Below are 14,156 nucleotides of genomic sequence, written 5' to 3' on the forward strand. Positions count from 1 at the left end.
AACAATCCGGTCACTGAACTGTTCACAGTAACAGACCCTCTGCCCTACCTTCCTATTCATAACGAATCCTACACTTGTTATACAATTTTCTGCTGCTGTTAATATTACCCAATACTCATCTGACCAGAAATCCTTGTCTTCCTTCCACTTCACTTCACTGACCCCTACTATATCTAGATTGAGCCCTTGCATTTCCCTTTTCAGATTTTCTAGTTTCCCTACTACGTTCAAGATTCTGACATTACACGCCCCGACTCGTACAACATTATCCTTTCGTTGATTATTCAATCTTTTTCTCGTGGTAACCTCCCCCTTGGCAGTCCCCTCCCGGAGATCCGAATGAGGGACTATTCCGGATTCTTTTGCCACTTCTTCAACTACAGGCCACATGTCCTGTGGATACACGTTACGTGTCTTTAATGCAGTGGTTTCCATTGCCTTTTGCATCCTCATGTCGTTGATCGTTGCTGATTCTTCCGCCTTTACAGTTTCCCACCCCTAGGACAAGAGTGTGCCCAGAACCTCTATCCGCTCCTCCGCCACCTTTGACAAGGCCGTTGGCAGAATGAGGCTGACTTCTTATGCCGGAAGTCTTCGGCCGCCAATGCTGATTATTTATCAAAATTTAGAAAGTGGGGAGGATCGAACCCGTGACTGAAGACGTTTTGATTATGAATCAAAGATGCTACCCCTAGACCACGGGTACACACCTTCTATGACAACTAAATGGACAGATGCCAAGTTGGGTAGTAGCTTCAGAACTGCAACTTTGTCAAAGAACAGAAACAAATGCCTGGACTCAGTACTTATGTAAGTGAACCAACTCAGTACTTTATAAATGAAGATAATCAGTGTGATCAGTTAAAAGTACCGATAATGCTCATGTTGTTGTTGTCTTCAGTCCTGAGACTGGTTTGATGCAGCTCTCCATGCTACTTTATCCTGAGCAAGCTTCCTCATCTCCCAGTACCTACTGCAACATACATCCTTCTGAATCTGCTTATTGTATTCATCTCTTGGTCTCCCTCTATGATTTTTACCCTCCACGCTGCCCTCCAATGCTAAATTTGTGATCCCTTGATGCCTCAAAACATGTCCTACCAACCGATCGCTTCTTCTAGTCAAGTTGTGCCCCAAACTTCTCTTCTCCCCAATCCTATTCAATACCTCCTCATTAGTTATATGATCTACCCATACAACCTTCAGCAGCCTTCTGCAGCACCACATTTTGAAAGCTTCTATTCTCTTCTTGTCCATACTAGTTATCGTCCATGTTTCACTTCCATACATGGCTACACTCCAAACAAATACTTTCAGAAACGACTTCCTGATACATAAATCTATATTCGATGTTAACAAATTTCTCTTCTTCAGAAACGCTTTCCTTGCCATTGCCAGTCTACATTTTATATCCTCTCTACTTCGACCATCATCAGTTATTTTACTTCCTAAATAGCAAAACTCCTTTACTACTTTAAGTGTCTCATTTCCTAATCTAATTCCCTCATCATCACCCGATTTAATTTGACTAGATTCCATTATCCTCGTTCTGCTTTTGTTGATGTTCATCTTATATCCTCCTTTCAAGACACTGTCCATTCCATTCAACTACTCTTCCAAGTCCTTTTCTCTGACAGAATTACAATGTCATCGGAGAACCTCAAAGTTTTTACTTCTTCTCCATGAATTTTAATACCTACTCCAAATTTTTCTTTTGTTTCTTTTACTGCTTGCTCAATATACAGATTGAATAACATTGGGGAGAGGCTACAACCCGGTCTTACTCCCTTCCCAACCATTGCTTCCCTTTCATGTCCCTCGACTCTTATAACTGACATCTGGTTTCTGTACAAATTGTAAATAGCCTTTCGCTCCCTGTATTTTACCACTACCACCTTTAGAATTTGAAAGAGAGTATTCCAGTCAACATTGTCAAAAGCTTTCTCTCAAGTCTACAAATGCTAGAAACATAGGTTTGCCTTTTCTTAATCTTTCTTCTAAGATAAGTTGTAAGGTCAGTATTGCCTCACGTGTTCCAACATTTCTACGGAATCCAAACTGATCCTCCCCGAGGTCCGCATCTACCAGTTTTTCCATTCGTCTGTAAAGAATTCGCGTTAGTATTTTGCAGCTGTGACTTATTAAACTGATAGTTCGGTAATTTTCACATCTCTCAGCACCTGCTTTCTTTGGGATTGGAATTATTATATTCTTCTTGAAGTCTGAGGGTATTTCGCCTGTCTCACATCTTGCTCACCAGCTGGTAGAGTTTTGTCATGACTGGCTCTCCCAAAGCCATCAGTAGTTCTAATGGAATGTTGTCTACTAAATGGACAGATGCCAAGTTGGGTAGTAGCTTCAGAACTGCAACTTTGTCAAAGAACAGAAACAAATGCCTGGACTAAGTACTTATGTAAGTGAACCAACTCAGTACTTTATAAATGAAGATAATCGCAGTGTGATCAGTTAAAAATACCGATAATGCTCATGCTTGTACACTGATCAGCCACAATATTATGACCACCGGCCTACTATCGATATAAACCCATCTCGGCAGTAGCGGCATCACCTTTTGAGGAATGACTGCCATTTGGACACACACACACACACACACACACACACACACACACACACACACACACACACACACACACACACCATGTGTAGTATCAGTGAGAGTGCTGTCTATGTGTAGAATGGAGAATGTGCACAATCTATCTGAGTTTGACAGAGGGCAGATTGTGATGGTCCAGAGGGTTAGCACAAGCATTAAGGAAACTGGACGACTTGTTTGGTGTTCAAGGAATTCTGTGGAGAATGTCTTCAACACATAGCAAAACCAAGGTGAAACTCCATTCAGATGTCATGGGGTTGGACAGCCATCCCTCATTACAGATGTCAGGCATAGTAGGCTGAGCAGACTGGTAAAACAGAACAGGCGGCGAACTGTGGTAGAAGTATCAGACTTCAATGCTGGGCATAGTACAAGTGTGTCCGAACACACAGTGCACTGGACACTCGTAACGATGGGCAGCCACAGCCGACATCCCGTGCATGTGCCAATGTCAACACCACAACACTGGCAACTATGACTGAAATGGACATGTGACCATTTCATTGGATGCTGGTGCAGTGGCGAAATGCTGAGGGTCTGACGAATCCCAATACCTTCTTAACACCAACCGGAGGGTGCGAATCTGTTGTCTTCCAGGGAATAGCTCCTTTACACCTGTACTGAAGGACAGAGACGAGCTGGCAGTGGCTCAATTATGCTCTGGGGAACATTCATGTGGGCATCCACGGGTCCAGTGGGGCTCATGCAAGGCAGCATTATGGACAAAGAGTATTGCACACTGGTTGCTGATCATGTACACCCCTTCATGATGATCATGTTCCCCAGCAGCAGTGGCATTTTTTGACAAGATAATGCACCAGTTGCTATGGTAGCTCCCCAACTCATCAGATCTGAACCCAATCAAACACATCTGGGATGTGATTGAATATGGCATCAGAGCTCATTGCGCCCCTCCCCGGAATTCGTGGGAATTAGGTGACGTACGTGTGTGTGTGTGTGTGTGTGTGTGTGTGTGTGTGTGTGTGTGTGTGGCACTAACTCCATCTAGCAACCTAACAAGGGCTCACTGCTTCCATGCCACAACGCATAGCCACTGTTATCTGTGCCAAAAGTGGATTAGTGTTAACTGAGCAAGGATTAGAATGTGATGAAATTATTTACTGTGAACTAGAGGGATACTTCTTAGCAAAAATAAACTGTAGAGAGCAACAAAAGGTTGGTGGTGTCACAGTTTACGTTAGGGAGAATCTTGAGCCTAAGAAAATAAACTATTTAGATAAGTACAGCACAGAAAAATTGATCAAAGTGACAAGCATTTAATTCCACATCAAAGGATGCAGAAAGATTATGAGAAGACACAGTTAAAGGGATTTATCATCCACATAAGAACATTAAATAAAAAAAGAAGTACATGTAAATGGGATTTGACAAACCTGAAAAATGAAAATACACTGAAGCACTATCAACTAGAAACAGACAAGAAAACAAATACAGAGGGCTGCAATGACATCTAAAGCATCTCGGAAAAAATAAAAATTGGTATTTTAGAAGCAGCAGAAGAAGTAATAGTAGGAAAAGAAACGACAGAGAAAAGGAAGGAATTGATCACTAATGACCTACTAAATATGATGGAAGAAGGAAGGAAATTAAAAAAAAAATTCTGAGAAGAGGGAAGACCAAGAGAAATACAAGAGTCTGAAAAACAGAATCAACAGAGAGGCAAAACAAGCAAGAGAAAAATACCTCGATGATCTCCGTATTTCAGTTGAGGACAACATGAGAAAGGGAAATATTGACAAGATCTATGAATGTGTGAGACATTTCTTTGGAGACAGAAGAAACAAGTGTAGGGCTGTGATGGATGAAAATGGCAATATGTTGGATGACGATGCAGAAGTTACAAGAAGATGGAAACAATATATAGAAAAAGTGTACAGCAGACCAGAACTGCCTGAAAACATCATGGAAGAAGAAACAGAAGTAGTTGCACACAACATAGGTGAATCTATATTAAGGAAGAGTTTGAACTAGCTCTGAAAAAATTGAAAAACAACATATTGCCTGGTACAGACAATATCCCAGCTGAACTTCTGAAATCTGGAGGAGCAAAACTGAATCAAGAGTTGTATAATCTTGTTTTCAACATGTACGAGCAGGGTAAAATTCCTTCAGACTTTGAGAAAAACATTATGATCCCCATTCCAAAGAAGGAAAATGCTACAAGATGTGAAAATTATAAGACACTCAGCCTAGTTACTCACACCTCTAAAATAGTAACCTATATTATCCTAAAACGCATACAACAAAATGTCGAAGCTACACTCTCCAAAGACCAGTTTGGATACCGGAAAGATAGAGTAACCAGAGAAGCAATATTTGCTCTAAAACTAATAATAGAGAAATGACTAGATAAGAACCTGATAACATACATAGTTTTCGTAGATGCAGAGAAAGCCTTTGATAATGTTAAATGGGATAAGATGTTTGAGGTACTCAAAACAGTAGGAATAGACTATAAAGATAGAAAAATGATATGGAACCTGTAAAAAAAAAAGACACTGCAGTTGCCCGTGGACGGACAAAACAAGAAGAGGTGCAGATATGGAAAGGTGTTCGACAAGGTTGCGCATTATCCCCTACTATCTTTAACCTATACATTGAAGAGGCACTGAAAGAAGTAAGGGAAAATTCACAGACAGGTTTCGTAATTCATGGTCAACGAATAGATATGATAAGATATGCCGATGATAGAGCTGTCCTAGCTGAAAGTGAAGATCTTGTAGGCCTAATGAATAGAATGGATAGTTATGGGGGAAGAATATAATATGAGAATTAATAAAGCAAAAACAGAAGTAATGGCATGCGACAAAAAAGATCAAGTGAAAGTCCCAGTTCATGTAGGCAATGAACTGCTTGAATAAGTTGATAAATTTACTTATCTGGGCAGCAATATTACCAGGGATGGAAGGAGCAAGGCAGAAATGAGAAGCAGAATTGCTCAAGCAAAGGCTGCTTTTAACAAGAAGAAAAACATTTTAACATCTAAGAGCATCAGCCTTGAAATTAGGAAAAGTTTTTTGAAATCTTGTGTGGAGTGTAGCATGCTATGGGTGTGAAACATGGACTCTCGGGACAGAGGAAGACCAGAATCTAAATTCTTTTGAAATGTGGTGCTATAGATGCATGCTCAAAATAAAATGTATAGCCAAGGTCTTGAACAAAGTGGTTCTGGAAAGAGCAGGTGAGAAGAGAAGCTTCTGGAGTTTCATTATTAAAAGAAGAGTGCAATTTACAGATCATCTATTAAGACATAAAGGACTCCTGAACACAATCATAGAGGGATATGTCAAGGGAAAGACCAAGAGGAAGGCCACGGCTGAGGTACATGGATCAAATCATGAAAGATGTGGGATGTAACACCTATAAAGAAATGAAGAGAAAAGCTGAAAGACACACAGAATGGAGACAAGCTGCCATTGTAGCTGTTGCAAACCAATCCTTGGATTGACCACTACAGAAGAAGGAAGAAAGGCTAAGATGAGGAGATACATTTAGTAGGATACTGGGATGCATGGCAATCTGATTATTGAAGCAATATTTTGCAATATTAAATTAGGTACATAGGAATGGGATCTGCTTTACCATCCTAAAAAGTCAGAAAACAAATGTGGCAGATTCTATGTTATTATGCTAAGATATTTTATCTTTTGATGTCCTGTTAAGGAAAGACAAGAAAATACTAACCCATAACCACAGTGCAAAAAACAGCAGACTGAGACTTCCAACAAATATGGTCAAACTCGGGCAAAATATCCAGGACCTGGATGTGCTACACAAGTCATCAGATTTTCAGGGATAAGTATAATGAATCAAAAAAATCTTTCAGGAACAGCTTTCAAGTCTAAGAAAACAGATGTACAGCAATGAAATAGCTCAATCAGCCACTACAGCCAACACTTCAAGGAAAATAGTAAATAAACTTTGCAAAGTCATTCCAAAGCCAGAAACTGAAATTGTAAAGATCAGATATGAAGGACACATAACTAAAGATCCCAATGAAGTATAAAACATTTTAAATATATATTTTGTATCGTCAGATGTCAATCCATCCCAAAACTTAAGTGGTAAGGTAGGGCTCATAAGAGCCACCCTTTGAATTCAAAGGAGTGGTTGAACAAGGCAGGATAACAAATAACCTTAAGAATAAGTACTCATCAGGCTGCGAAGGTTTGCATTGTATTGTTATATAAAAAACGCAATAAAGATTAAGTTAAAATACTTATGCGTCTGATTAACTGCAGTATCAGAGAACACACAAAATGTATTGAAATGGAGCACACTGAAACTAACACACAAAAAGGATCCAAGGAGGAGGTTTAAAACTTTCAGATTCATCAGTGACACCCATATTCAGTAAAGTACCTGAAGCTGTATTGCTGTATCAAAAATAACTTGCTAACAGAGATGCTGTATGGCTTCTGAAAGGATCACAGCAATTAGAGTTTCCTTGATCAAGGTATACAAAACACATGCATATTTCTGGACCCTGGTAAAGTGTTTGACTCAGTGAACTATGAGTTACTCTTCAGTAAATATGATGCCCAATTGTGAGGGGGCCGGCCGCTCTGACTTAGTGGTTCTAGGCGCTTCAGTTCGGAACCGCGCTGCTGCTATGGTCGCAGGTTTGAATCCTGCCTCTGGCATGGATGTGTGTGATGTTCTTAGGTTCTTTAGGTTTAAGCATTCCTAAGTCTAGGGGACTGATGACCTCAGGTGTTAAGTCCAAGAGTGCTTAGGGCCATTTGAACCAACTGTGAGATGCAAGACGCGGGGTAAATCCTATTTTACAAGTTATTAGCGTTTCTTCCTTTTCCATTCATGTATGGAGTGTGGGGAGAATGATTATTTGAATGCCTCTGTGTGTGTGGTAATTATTCTAATCTTATCCTAACAATCCCTATGCGAGTCATACTTAGGGGGTTGTAGTATATCCCTAGAGTAATCATTTAAAGCCAGTTCTTGAAACTCTGTTAAAAGACTTTCTTGGGCTAGTTGATGTATGTCTTGAAGAGTCTGCCATTTCAGTTCCTTCAGTATCTCTCTGATACTCTCCCATGGGTTAAACAAACCTTTGGCATTTCGTGCTGCCCTTCTCTGTATATGTTCAATATCCCCTGTTAGTTCTTTCTTACGGAATGGACAGTGTCTTGAAAGGAGGATATCAGATGAACATCAACAAAAGCAAAATGAGGACAATGGAATGTAGTCGAATTAATTCAGGTGATGCTGAGGGAATTAGATTAGGAAATGAGACACTTAAAGTAGTAGATGAGTTTTGTTATTTGGGCAGCAAAATAACTGATGATCATCGAAGTAGAGAGGACATAAATGTTTACTGGCTATGCCAAGGAAAGTGTTTCTGAAAAAGAGAAATTTGTTAACATCAAGTATAAATTTAAGTGTCAGGAAATCTTTCCTGAAAGTATTTGTATGGAGTACCGCCATGAACAGAAGTGAAACAGGGACGATGAATAGTTTAGGCAAGAAGAGAAAAAGAAGCTTTCTAAATGTGGTGCTACAGAAAAATGCTGAAGATTAAACGGGTAGATAATGTACCTAATGGGGAGGTACTGAATAGAATTGGGGAGAAGAGGAATTTGTGGCACAACCTGACTAAAAGAAGGGATTGGTTGGTAGAACATGTCCTGAAGCATCAAGGGATCACCAATGTAGTATTGGAGGGAAGCGTGGAGAGTAAAAACCGTAGAGGGAGACCAAGAGATGAATACAGTAAGCAGATTCAAAAGGATGTGTGTTGCAGAAGTTACTTGGAGATGATGAAGCTTGCACGGGATAGAGTAACATGGAGAGCTGCATCAAACCAGTCTCTGGACTGAAGGCCACCACAACAACAACCACCTTTTTTGTACGGATCCCACACACTTGAGCAATATTCTAGGATAGGTCACACAAGTGATTTGTAAGCAATCTCTTTGGTAGACTGCTTGCACTTTTCCAGTAATATACCAATATACCACCTGCTTATCCCTAAAAAGTGTTACACCTAGGTCCTTGTATGAGTTGGCCGATTCCTATAGTGACTCATAGATATTATAGGCACATGATACTTTTATTTGTTTATTTATTTTTTTCGTTTCATGAAGTGCTGCACAGTCTTACATTTCTGAACATTTAGAGCAAGTTGACAATCTCCACACCGTGTTGAAATATTTTCAAGATCAGACTTAATATTTATGCAGCTTTTCACAGATAGTACTTTATTTCAGATAACTGGATCATCTGCAAAAACCCTCATTTTACTATTAATATTGCCTGCAAGGCCATTAATATACAACATGAACAGCAGGGGTTCCAACACACTTTCTTGGGGACACAACTCAAGTTACTTCTACATCCGACAATGACTCTCCACCCAAGATAACAAGCTGTGTCCTTCCACAAAGTCCTCAATACAGTCACAAATTTCACTCGATACCTTATATGATTGCACTTCTGACAATAAGCGTAGGTACAATACTGAGTCAAATGCTTTTTAGATAAAGAAACATTATATCTACCTGGTTGTTTGATACAAAGCTTTCAGTATGTCATGTGAGAAAAGCGCGAGTTGCATTTCACGATTGATATTTTCGAAAACCATGCTGGTTGGCATTGAGAAGGTCAACTTGTTCAAGATACCTCATTTGGTTTGTGTTCAGAAGGTTATACAACAAATCAATGTCAACGATATTGGGTGGTACTTTTGTGGATCACTTCTACTACGCATCTTGTAGACAAGCGTGACCTGTGTCATTTTCTAAGAACTGGGCACAGTTTCTTGTTTGAGGAATCTATGATAGATTATAGTGAGAAGAAGGGCTAACTCAACTGCAAATTCAGTATAGTATCTGACATATCACTGACACTTGGAGCTTTGTTCAATTTTAACTATTTCAGCTGTTTCTCAACACCACTGGCGCTAATACTTATTTCATTCAGGTTTTCAGTGGTACAACAAATAAATTGGAGCAGTTATCCTGGGTTTTTGTTTTATAAGGTGGATTTGAAAATGGAGTTAAGCATTTCAGCTTTTGCTTTGTCATGTTCAGTTTGAGTTCCTGTGTCATTCACTAGGGACTGGACACTAACTTTGATGCCACAAAGAGCCTTTCCATATGACCAGAATTTCTATGGATTTCCAGAAATGTCAGTTGACAATATTTTGCTAACAAAGTCATCACAGGCATCATGCATTGCTCTCTCAACAGCCGAATTTTTTTCATTCAGCATGTCTCTATTTATAGCCCTATGATTTGTTTTATACCTATTACGGAGTACTCTGTTTTTTTTTTTTAGAAGTTTGTTTACAGTGACTGTATACCCTGGGTTTCCCTTCCATTATGAACTGTTCTACTGGGTATTTATCTATCCAGTGGTTGGTCAACTACTCTTTTAAACTTGGGCCAGAGTACCTCTACATGCTCGTGACCTGTGTTGGAAGTTACAAGTGCTTCACTGAGATATGACATTTCTGACTTTTTATCTAGTTTACTGAACATATATATGTTTCTGGATGTTTTAGTTGTCCTTTGTACTTCCGTAATCATTGCTGCCACAACCATGTCATGGCCACTGACAGCACTTTTGATGCGGACATCTTCAAAGAGGTAAGATCTATTTGTTGCCATTAGATCCAATGTATTCCCATCATTGGATGATAAAAGTCCACTGATGATTACAGTATGACTGGAGAATGGACATACAAGTCAAGTGAGGTTTTCTCTAAAGTTTTCAGTAACACCAGAAGATGAGTCTCGCGAGGGATAGAAGGATCCAATTACCATTTTATGCTCACCCCTTATATTGATAGCAATGCTGCATCCATGCAAATGCTAACTACACATCTAGTTGACTGTAAGCAGTGTAAAAAACTGACTTACAATATCAATTCTCAAGTCTTAAGTTCCCAGTCCACATATGAAACAGCCACAAAACAATGTGTAACCCAGGGCTCAGTTTCGGTGCCTTACCTCTTCCTTGTGTACATAAATGATAGACAGCAACCTCTCAATTCCCAGTTGATAACCTGTGCAGATGATGCCTCACTGTTACTTGTTAGCAAACAAAATTGTGAGTTAACGTTGGTTTCAGCTGAGGGACTACAATGAGTAACAAGTTATTTCCAGGACCAAGGTCTGAAGGTTAATGTCAACAACAAATCACAGTCGCTGTCATTCAAACTTGCAAGGTATATACAGAATACTGTAAATTTCAAGGTATTTTACCTAGATGAAAATCTACAATGGGTTAACCAAATCAGTTTTACATGTAATAATGCCAGTAGTTTCTGAACAGACATTAAAAACAAATTATTATGGGGCCATTTTCACAGATTAAATATTGACTAGAGATGTGAGGATCTGATGCTACATCCAATGAACGGAATAACAGCCTTGCAAAATAGTGGGAACAGGGGGGGGGGGGGGGGACAGTCAGAATTATCCATAGAAGAGGGTACACAGGCTCCTAGAGGATCATCTTTGTACATTATAAATATCTCACTGTGTCTTTGCAAATTAATTACTTTTTTATGACAGATAAAAACAAACAAACCAGGTGCTCTGATATGTAGGTATGTAAAACAAGAAAGAAAAGTGCTATTACAGACAAAGAACTAAGCTAAACACAACAGACCACAATGCATGCATTAACGTCCAGATGTGATATAATAAACTGCCGAACTCTATAACGTGTCACAATGGTAAATTATTCAAAGTGAAGCTGAATTCATTCTTGATTGGTAAGTGCTTATATTCTGTGAATACATACTCATGTTAAACTGAACTGAAATCTCTGCAGATTTTGTTATGTAAAATCTGGACATTTGTAATAATTATAATGTAAAACTTTATTCTATAGTCTATTCTAAGTACACTGACATTTGTACCATGTACATGTTACCAATTATGCATATATAAAATGTATCTGCTCTCTTCAAACAAAAAAATTGTAAATTCCGTTGTCTCGCTAAGTAATAAGACACATACATCTAAGTAAGATATACGTACCCTGTACGCCTATACGTAGTCACTTAGGCATATATAAAATGCATTTACTCTGTTTGTATGAAATTTGTAAAGAAATGTTACATTTGCAAAAATCTTCAACTGGTAACTCGCATGCAAAATACAATAAACAAATAAATAAAACGGTACAATATATAGTATCGCACTTTCAGGCACTGTAGCACAACAAACAGAGAAAAAGAAGGGCGTCTCTTGGATAGATCTTTCATGCTCTGTATCGTTCAAACTACATATTTGCAGAACAAGCAAGCAGAAATACAAAACCCACCAAATGCGGCACAATAGCGTCGTAAACTGTGAAATCGAGATTGCGCTGTACGATGTGCTTTTGTTACACAACTTGTGCACAACACAAGCTATCTCTTCAGCCAATCAGAACACAGAATGAGAGGACATTACAAGTTTTGCGCGAACATACAAACGACGGAAAAATTTGAAGAATCAAAGTAGATATTCCACTGTGATGTACAAAAGGTAGAGTACCAAGCAAACCGATGTTGTAACACACCAGTAATTTTGAGGTAATTGCAGGCACCGGTTTCCGCGAAAGGCACGGAATAGAAATAGCTAGTCATTCTTTCAACATTTTTCGAAAGTATTATAATTTAGCAGGGCGCGTAAAGTTTACCTGCTTCAGCAAATAGCTGATGTAATTATTTATTTATGGCGAAGTGCTCGAAGGAACATATACTCAGCTAGGTGACTGCCATGTCGTGGGATGGCACCTCTGAGGTCCCGCGACGTTCTGTCCATGTTCAGTGTGTGAGCAGAACGATCTTCCGTATCTACGATGTTCAGGTTATGGTTCACTTTAAGGTGCTGAAAACCTGAACTTCGTAGATACGGAAGATCGTTCTGTTCACACAGAGAATATGGACAGAACGTCGCGGGACCTCAGAGGTGCCATCCCACGATATGGCAGAAAGACCAAATATTTTGTGTGAACTGAAGCAGTCAGTAACGATCGTTGCCCCCGATGGAGGATCTTTTGTTTTATTATTTTGAACAACACATTGGGCTCAAGGGACCATTTCTCGACCCTCACTGAACTACACCAAACACCCAATTTCCTACCATTTCAAAGCCTTTGTTATGCTGCCTTTTCCCAAATTTCGCTTCGCCAATCTACAAGCAAACTTGCATTCCAAAGTAGCCTTCGCCTCTGGCCACGCTACAGATCGCTCTGTCACCAGAAACAGATTTTTTCCGTCAATTCAAGCTGAGCACTTACGTCCCTGCCTAACAGAACCATGGGAAATAGCGAGATACTAAGAAAAATTTAGCCGAAAACAGCTTAACTACACTTCAGGAAATCGCGACCCTTTCGTGGAATAACAGCGAAGTATTTGTAACAACAAGGATTATGAAAGTCACTACAATTTAACGCTAGATTACTAAACCCTCGTAGAATTTACGATAGCAATTGGTTAGTTCCCGCCAACATTTTGAGCAGTACAGTTGTCAGCATAGGGTGTAAAACAGAACATTTTGTATGTGACGTACCACTGGAGATCTTGTAATTATAATTAACTAGTGCATAAACTATTAATTATGACTTCCTTTCAATAAAATATGGAGTAGTAAAATTTACAGTGATCCAGTAACAGTGTCATAATATCCTCCCCATTTATTGTTTTTATGTCCAAGGAGTCCTTTAATGTTCTAGGGTTAAGTTTTGCTGTTACGCCAAGCCGTACTATATCCTTGGAAATCTCGATATGGAAACCACGATATGTGCCAAATATAAAACCCATAAATTTCTCTCAAAAAAGAGTAGCAATGTCATTGCTTCATTCGCGTAAGTTTCGTCTTACACCTTGGCCTATCCAAATCTCTGACGAAATAAAAAGCAGGACAAAAATTACACTCCTGGAAATGGAAAAAAGAACACATTGACACCGGTGTGTCACACCCACCATACTTGCTCCGGACACTGCGAGAGGACTGTAAAAGCAATGATCACACGCACGGCACAGCGGACACACCAGGAACCGCGATGTTGGCCTTCGAATGGCGCTAGCTGCGCAGCATTTGTGCACCGCCGCCGTCAGTGTCAGCCAGTTTGCCGTGGCATACAGAGCTCCATCGCAGTCTTTAACACTGGTAGCATGCCGCGACAGCGTGGACGTGAACCGTATGTGCAGTTGACGGACTTTGAGCGAGGGCGTATAGTGGGCATGCGGGAGGCCGGGTGGACGTACCGCCGAATTGCTCAACACGTGGGGCGTGAGGTCTCCACAGTACATCGATGTTGTCGCCAGTGGTCGCCGGAAGGTGCACGTGCCCGTCGACCTGGGACCGGACCGCAGCGACGCACGGATGCACGCCAAGACCGTAGGATCCTACGCAGTGCCGTAGGGGACCGCACCGCCACTTCCCAGCAAATTAGGGACACTGTTGCTCCTGGGGTATCGGCGAGGACCATTCGCAACCGTCTCCATGAAGCTGGGCTACGGTCCCGCACACCGTTAGGCCGTCTTCCGCTCACGCCCCAA

General features: G+C 40.2%; 1 protein-coding gene across 11 annotated transcripts in view; it reads right to left on the minus strand.

The window, feature by feature from the left end:
- LOC126292270 (speckle-type POZ protein-like) overlaps positions 1–12,543 on the minus strand; it is a 63,840-nt gene extending 51,297 nt beyond the window's left edge. For 4 of the 11 annotated variants that reach the window (XR_007552062.1, XR_007552063.1, XR_007552065.1 and 1 more), the window contains exon 1: positions 11,644–12,005. The gene's annotated coding sequence lies outside the window, so the exon portion shown is untranslated. Of the gene's footprint in view, positions 1–11,643; positions 12,048–12,289 lie in introns of those variants that run through there. The other 7 variants (XR_007552064.1, XR_007552066.1, XR_007552067.1 and 4 more) reach the window with 5 other exon arrangements.
- Positions 12,544–14,156: the final 1,613 nt, after the last annotated feature.

This window comes from Schistocerca gregaria, chromosome 9 (assembly GCF_023897955.1).
Source record: "Schistocerca gregaria isolate iqSchGreg1 chromosome 9, iqSchGreg1.2, whole genome shotgun sequence".
NCBI classification, from domain to species: Eukaryota; Metazoa; Arthropoda; class Insecta; order Orthoptera; family Acrididae; genus Schistocerca; species Schistocerca gregaria.